We start from the raw sequence: 9571 nt of genomic DNA, 5'->3' as shown, positions 1-9571 counted from the left end.
GCTGAAATCAAGGGAGTGTACTAACCAATCAGGGAAGAATGTTCAAGTGAGTATTTATCAAATGTAGGCGACAAGCCGAGGAGACTACGTAGCACGAGTGGTCAAATTACAGTGGATCCCCCCTCCCATATTGGAAGTGAACGAGCAGATGTGCTGCCTACTGAGGGCGCTGAAGGAGACCATATTGAATACTTCATGCCTAAGACTCAGCTACAAATTAGAGGTATTATCAGGCAACATCACTGTGACAAGGTAACTGAGGAAAGGAGGATAGAAGAACAAATCAGTGAATCTGTACGCTAGTACAATACGGTTGCAGCTGGCAATCCCAATCATTATGGACGAAGAGGAGGTGGCCGCGAGAGGGAATCAGTAATAGCAAAAATCCGTCTTGGAAACAAATATCTTTATAAGGAAACAGCAGTTGAGCAGCGGAGTTGTAGAATCTGTTTCGAAAGTGACGGACACCGCCTTGACCACTACCTGAGAGAATGTAAACATCTTAAGGACATTAGATACATGTGTAGCATAATAAACCCCTCATTGAGTTAGGAAAATAATATTTGTCAAATATAGATACTGTTATTTATATATTCTCCCATTTTGCACCCGCAAGATAACATAAGATTTTTAGGGTTAACAATTTTAATATTCTTGACCAGACGCTGATCAATACTGTAACTATAGCAGTGTGTTCACTCACAGGATGAGTGACGCTGCTCAATACTGTCACTATGGCGGTGTGTTCACTCACAGGATGAGTGATGCTGCTCAATTCTGTCACTTTAGAGGTGTGTTCACTCACAGGATGAGTGATGCTGCCCAGTACTGTCACTATGGCAGTGTGTTCACTCACAGGATGAGTGACGCTGCTCAATACTGTCACTATGGCGGTGTGTCCACTCACAGGATGAGTGACGCTGCCCAGTACTGTCACTATAGCAGTGTGTTCACTCACAGGATGAGTGACGCTGCCCAATACTGTCACTATAGCAGTGTGTTCACTCACAGGATGAGTGACGCTGCACAGTACTGTCACTATAGCAGTGTGTTCACTCACAGGATGAGTGACGCTGCCCAATACTGTCACTATGGCGGTGTGTTCACTCACAGGATGAGTGACGCTGCCCAATACTGTCACTATGGCGGTGTGTTCACTCACAGAATGAGTGACGCTGCCCAATACTGTCACTATGGCGGTGTGTTCACTCACAGGATGAGTGACGCTGATCAATACTGTCACTATGGCGGTGTGTCCACTCACAGGATGAGTGATGCTGCCCAGTACTGTCACTATGGCGGTGTGTTCACTCACAGGATAAGTGACACTGCCCAATACTGTTAAAATAGCGGTATGTTCACTCGCATTATGAGTGATGCTGTCCAATACTGTCACTATGACGGTGTGAGATTTTTTCTACGCCTACCTCCCTTAGGAGGTGGACCTCAAGTTTAAAGAACTGCACACGGCAGATAAGCATGAGTTCAATAGAAAAAGGAAAAGCGGGAGCAAACCGCCAGGCTTCCACCACTAGGGTGAAAACCTGTCAACATAGGCCGCTGGTTCCTCCTAGTTAAACAGGACGTTAAAACCAATAAAGGGTAACCGACGGGTTCTCACAATCAAATATTTATATTTGATGTGGCGCTATGAATTGGAATTCGAATTCCCAAGAACAGCTATTATTTCAAAAGATCACATCAACATCAATCGTATAAAGCAGAACATGGATGGAAAAGAATGGTTGACATCAAAGACCGTTTTCTATAAAATCAATAATTTATTATACAACAAGAGACTAAACTACTACAACATCGAGTGTACGTTACGTTAATATCCATCCAGTGGCACTGTAACAACCAGCTAAAATAGCAATGACTCCGGTCCATTGCTGTGTGCCTGCATACTGACCTAACCTGAACACAGGTGTGCCCACTGACCTAACCTGAACACAGGTGTGCCCACTGACCTAACCTGAACACAGGTGTGCCCACTGACCTAACCTGAACACAGGTGTGCCCACTGACCTAACCTGAACACAGGTGTGCCCACTGACCTAACCTGAACACAGGTGTGCCCACTGACCTAACCTGAACACAGGTGTGCCCACTGACCTAACCTGAACACAGGTGTGCCCACTGACCTAACCTGAACACAGGTGTGCCCACTGACGACGCAATATTGCAAACAAAAAATATTCACAAGCCTAAGTTACACCACAGTGAGTGATTCGTTACGTTATTGTCTTTCCAGTGGCACTTGCTACACAGCTATTCAACAGCCTCGTGTTATGGGGCCTCGTAGCCTGGTGGATAGCGCGCAGGACTCGTAATTCTGTGGCGCGGGTTCGATTCCCGCACGAGGCAGAAACAAATGGGCAAAAGTTTCTTTCACCCTGAATGCCCCTGTTACCTAGCAGAAAATAGGTACCTGGGAGTTAGTCAACTGTCAGGGGCTGCTTCCTGGGGGTGGAGGCCTGGTCGAGGACCGGGCCGCGGGGACACTAAAGCCCCGAAATCATCTCAAGATAACCTCAAGATAGCCCCTCGCACTGCGGCTGATTACATGAACTAACTGAACAATGATGCCCACTGATGACACAAGCTTGCAATCAATATTGTCACGGCTTCACGGTGACCATATACTATAATCACAATCTTACGGGTCCTCCAACCCTCAAGTCGAGATACCCACGTAACTAGGTGGGTAGCCCAACAGTGACTCCCCCTATCACAACCTAATGTGAACACTCTTTGCAACTCCCTGCAAGATGTTGTGCTGTACATAGTAACCAAAGCCAGGCAAGGTGGGATTCTGAGACACTACTCCAGTAATCCCCAAGTTACTTTACTCTCGTCACCGGACGCTAAACAAAAGAAATTGCCTTAATCAATTACAAAATTGATTATGTGATTAATTACGTTAATTGACTGATCACAGCAGTCAGCAACAAAGTACTTCTACGTTAATCACAAACACTTGTCTCTGTTAGACGACAACATGATGGTACTCTACGTTAATCATCAACACTTGTCTCTCTTAACACAAGTCATCTTGTTAACAATAACTCAAAGTCTCTCTTACATTACATCACACTAGACTCCTTGCAAGTATTCAGTGAGTAATTCCTAATTAATGTCAAACGGACAACTAATTAAATTCCCATCGAGTTACGTTAACTAAGCCTACCACTAACTTGGTAGCATCTCAAAAGTCTATGTCAAAATTTACTTTAATGAGTGTTAATTACTCTAATTAACCCTGAGCAATTAACTGTCACCAGGAGGATTCCTGGCTGCGCCACCAGAGGGTGCAGACGTCGAGCTCTGGCTGTCAGTGGTCGTTTGCCGTTGCTGAGTGGCGGTTGCTGTGGGGGGGTGTGGAGCTCCCGCTGGTCGGGGCCCCACCTGCCAGTATGGACGGGGCTGGTACTAGCCGTGTCAGAAGACTAGACACAGTGCGGCTGGATTTTTCTGCTGATGTGGGTTGGCCCGTTGTAGAAGTTGCCCTCCTCGACGTCCTCCGTGTTGACGTCCCCGAGCTCCTGGGCCTAGAGAAGTTGTTGCCCGCCCGTGTTGCGGTGTCGTTCCCCAAGTCAACTGTATACCGGGAGTTTGTGGCCGGCTGGAATGGCCGCACGCTTCCTCTTCCGGATTCGGCTGTGTCTGTAGAGATCTCGGATCCCTGGGGGGCCTTGACGTTTGTGAGTATTCACGGCGTGCCGGTGACCTTCCCCGAGGCGGCCCTCATGGCCTTGTTTACGCGGTTTGGGTCGGTGGTGAAGCACCGGTTCAACATTTTGAGTGCGGGCCGACTGAAGGGGGTCCGGCTGGGTTCACGCACGCTTGTCATGCGGCTCACAAGCCCTATACCGTCCAGGGTCTTATATCGTGTGCTGTCTCTGAGGACCTTCTATCAGGGGCAGACCCGGACGTGTTTCCGGTGTGGTGCTGAGGGCCACGTTGTGGCCGGTTGTGACGCTCCTCATACAGATGCCCCTTCAGTTTTCCTAGAGGATGATTTTCCTCGCTTATCTGTGCGTGTGGACTCCCCAGCGGATTCTCGCTCTGTGCTCGTGCCTGGTGTGGATCCTGCGGCGGTTCCGGATGTCGATGCGTCTGGACCGGATGTGTCTGCCCCGCCGGTGAGCTCGGGGGACCTGGGGGCGCCTGTTTCGGACCTTCATCGTTCGATGACTGTGGACGTGCATCCGCATCCGGTGACCTTGGGGGATGCTGTAGGGGTGGTGCCCGAGTCTCCTGCTGGGGGCCGTGTGCTTCCCGGGGCTGACGGTGCGGTGGTATGGTCGCCATCCCTGGATACCTCACGTGTGCTGACGTCTTCCCTTCCGCCTGTTGTGTCTCTTCCTTCTCCGACTCCGGTCTCCGTTCCTAGTGGTGGCTTTTTGCCCCGCGTTGTTGAGGCTGCTGTTCTGCGGGAATGTGCTGCCCCGATTTTGGGGCCGCCTGTCGATGATTCTTCTGGGTCACCGCTTGTTGGGGGTGACAGCTCCGACGATCAGCAACCTCTGTTTAAGCGCCGTCGCTCGGCTCAGGGTGCGTCACCTCGCCGGTCGTGGGCAGAGGAGCGGGATGAAATGGAGGATGATGATGTGGCCGACGCTGTGTTGCCTCCTGTGGTGCCTTCTGAGTTGGATGCTGTGCCTCCTGCTGGTGGCTCCCCTCAGTGGGCTATTGCCCCTGGTAAGAGCGACCTTGTGGTGGTGTTGACGAAGGATGTGAAGCGGGGGGCCTCTGCTCCTGTTCCGGTTGGTGGGGGCTCTAGGGCCCTTGCGGAGCCACCTTCCGCGGGTCTCGGTGCGGTTCCTGACACCGAACGGTGTGCACGCCCTAGCGGGCGGGCCGGTGTGCGGCCTGCAGTGAAGTCAGATGTGTTTCCCAGTGTGCGCCCGTGTGCCCAGCGTCCTCGGGGAAAACCTGTCCCTTTTGTCCTCTCGACCGGAGAGGTGCTCGACGGATCTACAGCAACTGTGACTTTTCAGTGTGATGACTTGGTGCGTCCTGTTCCCCGGTGCCCTTCTACCATCTGGGTTCCACGAGAGCAGTGTTTTGTCTCGGGAGTGCCGAATTCGATGCCTCGGCCTACTGCGACTCCTGGGTGTCCGATAAATAAAATGACGCAATAAAATACCTTGTAAGGAATGTAATAAGTTCTATGTCGGGCAAACATCTAAAGATTTAAAATGTAGAATATCGCAACATAAATACTCTGTAAGACATGGCCAATTATCTAATGCTTTGTTTGTGCATTTGTCAGAAAAAGCTCACCAAATTGATTGGGAGAGTGCGTCTTCAATAACAAATTGTAAAAGCACCTATAACAGAAACATAATTGAATCCGCTTTGATACAGATCACCAAAGAAAGTAATTAGAATATTAGCAGTGGTCTATATAACTTAGATCCATTTCTAATAGATCAGCTAAAGGGCGATTTAAGTAGAATCATTGAAAAAGATTTGTCTCACTAATTTATTGTATATATTTACCTCTTTATGTTATAAATTACCTATGTATTATGCTTGTATGTCTGCTGTATCAGATGGGCCATTGGGCTACATCGGATGGGCTAATTGGGTGCATCTGATGGGCCAATGGGCCGTCTGCGTTGTCCAAGTATTGTACCTCACCTTACTTCACCACTCTCTCCTGCCTATTTATACCCATCACTCGATCTGTAAAATGACCTTCTGAAGATGTATTTAATATACGAAAGTACTTAAGGAAATTTCCTGTTTCATTTTTCCTCCGTGGTCTGACATTGTCATATATATATATATATATATATATATATATATATATATATATATATAGATTTTAGAATATGGAAGATATATGAAAACATAATTTTGACAGATAGCAGAGGAGTAAAATTAACTCCACTGGTTAAAAGAATTTAGTATTTCTGGGCGCGTCCTAGAGGCTCCCTGTACATATATATACATCAAGCCACGTCGCTATTATTTTCACCAGCTAATTCTGTTGGGAATTATTCATAATACTTTGGTCTCGGGACTGAAAACATCATAAAAATATTTCCATTGAATCAACTTACTTATCAATGCCAAAATCGAGTAAATTTTAACCACTTTTGACACCTGTAGAACAAGGGATGCGAGTGGGAGGGAGGCCTCAGTAGTCAGCCATTGTTAATTTCATTAACAACGTCTCGAGTGGAGTTCACTTAAAGTTCCACAGTAATTCCCTTGGACGAAGTTTTATGCGAAGTAAAGTGCTTCCATTATCAACACATAGTCATTGTTACGGCCCTCTCGGGTCGCAACTGGGTTCTTACTCTGATGTCGTTAGAGGAAGGGTATCCGGCCCCAAGCCAGTAGTGGCTTTCAAGGGATGTGATCAGTAACGCAAGTAAACTAAAAGGGGAAGGGAAAGAAAGGCAAAAACTTAAGATTATAATTAATACCTTCACCAATAAATAATATATAAAAGTTACACAAGGGGGAGGGGTATTAACACTGCACAGGGGAATTATTTACACTGTAGTCTTCTTCTGAAGAGCCTGGATCATCTTGGTGCCAAGTTCTCGGTGCTCTCGTGGCCTCTCGACGAATCCTTCAAAAGCTGAGTCTACCCCGGACACAGGCCAGCCAAAACACAGTTCCACTGGGGCACCGCCGTGGAGGCCGTCAACCACAAGTCCAGCAAACTGCTGGCAGGTTCCGGATCAGCAACGCTGTTCAGGCCACTCCACGAGCGATATTAGGGTAGCGCCCTAGTCAGGAGCCTCGTGTGATACCACAGATCACTCTCCTGTCCACAATACCCCAGTGGTCAATCGTCTCCAGCAGTCGGTCCCGGGTACGACAATCCTTCAACTGCCACTTCACTGGCAGGGTAACACCACAGTGTTCCTCCGGGAGGCGACTCACAGCTGCTGCAGCAAAGCACAAGGTATGGGGACGGCTGCCTTGGGTAGACTGACTCAACTTCCCTTACAGCAGTCCCAGGTCGACTCTGTAAGCAGACACGTCATCAATAACAGGGACACACTAAAGCACCTCACTTACAAGCTCAGACACAAACTCCCACCTATCCACTCCCTAGATGGCGTTGTCGTCTGAGCACCACCTCACCAGAGGTCAGCAGCGGCTGTGTTGTGGGCTGAACAGGACTGGAAACTGGCCCTGGCGGCCGGTACACTTCGTCCTCAACAGGTGTCGTCGTCCATTTGAAGGGGGTTTCGGGAGCTGACCCACAGATGGCGCGGTCGTCACTGCTCCGTGCTCGGACGCTGGATCCGGGTCCGTAACAGTCATCATCTTCAAATAAGGGAAATGTCCAATTCCGAAATCTTATTCAGTCATTCGTGACCAGCAATGTTAGGTAGATAGGATTATTCCAGTTAGGAAACGAATCGAGACACAAACCAGGGTGAGCAATATTCTCATCTCTTTATTTAAATTGGCAATATTTCCTTCATATAGCTGTCATATTAAGATTACTGCTATTGTTTGTGAGTGTCCTTTAACAGCTGTAACAGAAGAAGAAGAAGTAGCATTCATTTGGCACGATCAGTACATGGGGGTGAAGGCAGCCAAACCCGAAGAAAATAATATTTGTCTGTGTTCATCTGTGTCATATCTGGTTGTCCAGGCTAAAATCAGTCATATAAGATAAGGAGCTCCCATTTTAGTTAATACTATGTAGTCTAATATTGTACTGAATATCTACTAACCAATAATTTATATTTTTGACTACATATAAACCAGAAAACCCCCCAGAATGTGTTATGAAATTATTTGTGAGACAAATTTAAGAAATACAATCCACTTCACAGAACAAACAGTTATCGAAAAATATAAAATAACCTACAATATAAATTCTATAAAAATTAATATAAATTAAATAAATATAAATCTCACAGGTCAGTTCACCACAGGCGCTGCCCAATACTGAATTCACCTAGTTGTGATTGCGAGGGTTGAGATCTGGCTTTTTGGGCCCACCTCTCAACTGTCAATCAATCAACAGTTTTTTCTCCACACACACACACACACACACACACACACACACACACACACACACACACACACACACACACACACACACACACACACACACACATATCAGATATCCCCCCTCCCCAACCCCCAAAACCCTCCCACACAGTGGGACCCCCTCCATCTCCCTCAACCACCACCTGACCTGAAGTGACCATCTCCGCCCCCCTCCCATAAAATCTCCCTTCTCCCCCCCCCCCTCTCTCTCTCTCTCTCTCTCTCTCTCTCTCTCTCTCTCTCTCTCTCTCTCTCTCTCTCTCTCTCTCTCTCTCTCTCTCTCTCTCTCTCTCTCTCACTCTCTCACACTCTCTCTCTCTCTCTCTCTCTCTCTCTCTCTCTCTCTCTCTCTCTCTCTCTCTCTCTCTCTCTCTCTCTCTCTCTCTCTCTCTCTCTCTCACTCTCTCACTCTCTCTCTCTCTCTCTCTCTCTCTCTCTCTCTCTCTCTCTCTCTCTCTCTCTCTCTCTCTCTCTCTCTCTCTCTCTCTCTCTCTCTCTCTCTCTCTCTCTCTATATATATATATATATATATATATATGGCACAACTCTCCTAAACACGAGAGTGAAGTATACAACTTTAGAACACTTTCCCACCAGGAGACTCGAACCCTAGCCAGCACAGAAGCCTTCCAGCAACTGGCATAACAGGTATGCCTTAACCCGCTCCACCACCTGCTCAGACCCTTAAAAGAGATGGTAATTTCGGAGTATTTAAATACCCCAAAGATCAACACCTCCCAAGAGCACTAGAGCAAGTGAGGGGTCATTTTTACGTTTATTTCATCAAGTCCCTGTTAATATGGGAAGACACAGTGTCTATGCTTAAGGCACAACTCTCCTAAACACGAGAGTGAAGTATACAACTTTAGAACACTTTCCCACCAGGAGACTCGAACCCTAGCCAGCACAGAAGCCTTCCAGCAACTGGCATAACAGGTACGCCTTAATCCGCTCCACCACCTGCTCAGACCCTTAAAAAGAGATGGTAATTTTAAGATGGTAATATGATAGAACTTACTAAAAACACTAAGATTACAAGAGGTTAGGTTAAGGGGTTGGGGAATAAGAATAAATGATAACTAACATAATAAATACAACTTATGAGCAACTTGAGGAACTTTAACAAATAACCCTTGATCAGCAAAAATGACCATTTGAGAAATTTGCCCTTGAAACGAGTAAATTCCCATATATAACAAAAAATCCTTTGAAATGGTTAGACACCTAATCTTAAACAAATAACACTTGAAATGCAAAAATATCCATTTGAGAAATTAACCCTTGAAATGAGTAAATGAATATGAGACAATGATTGACGAAACACAAAAGACAAGCAGGAATAATTATGTAAGTTAGATCATGTCTGGTTGGACTAGATAAGTTAGGATACATCAGTTTGGGAATGTAAGATTAAGTTAGGTAAAGCAAGTTAGGTTACGTTAGGATAGGTAAGATAAGTTATGTAAGTTAGGTTAAGCAGGTTAAGTTATGTAAGTTAGGTTAAGCAGGTTAAGTTAGGTAAGGTAAGGTAAGT

Source organism: Procambarus clarkii, chromosome 73, assembly GCF_040958095.1.
Source record: "Procambarus clarkii isolate CNS0578487 chromosome 73, FALCON_Pclarkii_2.0, whole genome shotgun sequence".
Lineage (NCBI taxonomy): Eukaryota > Metazoa > Arthropoda > Malacostraca > Decapoda > Cambaridae > Procambarus > Procambarus clarkii.
This window is presented reverse-complemented; position numbering follows the sequence as displayed.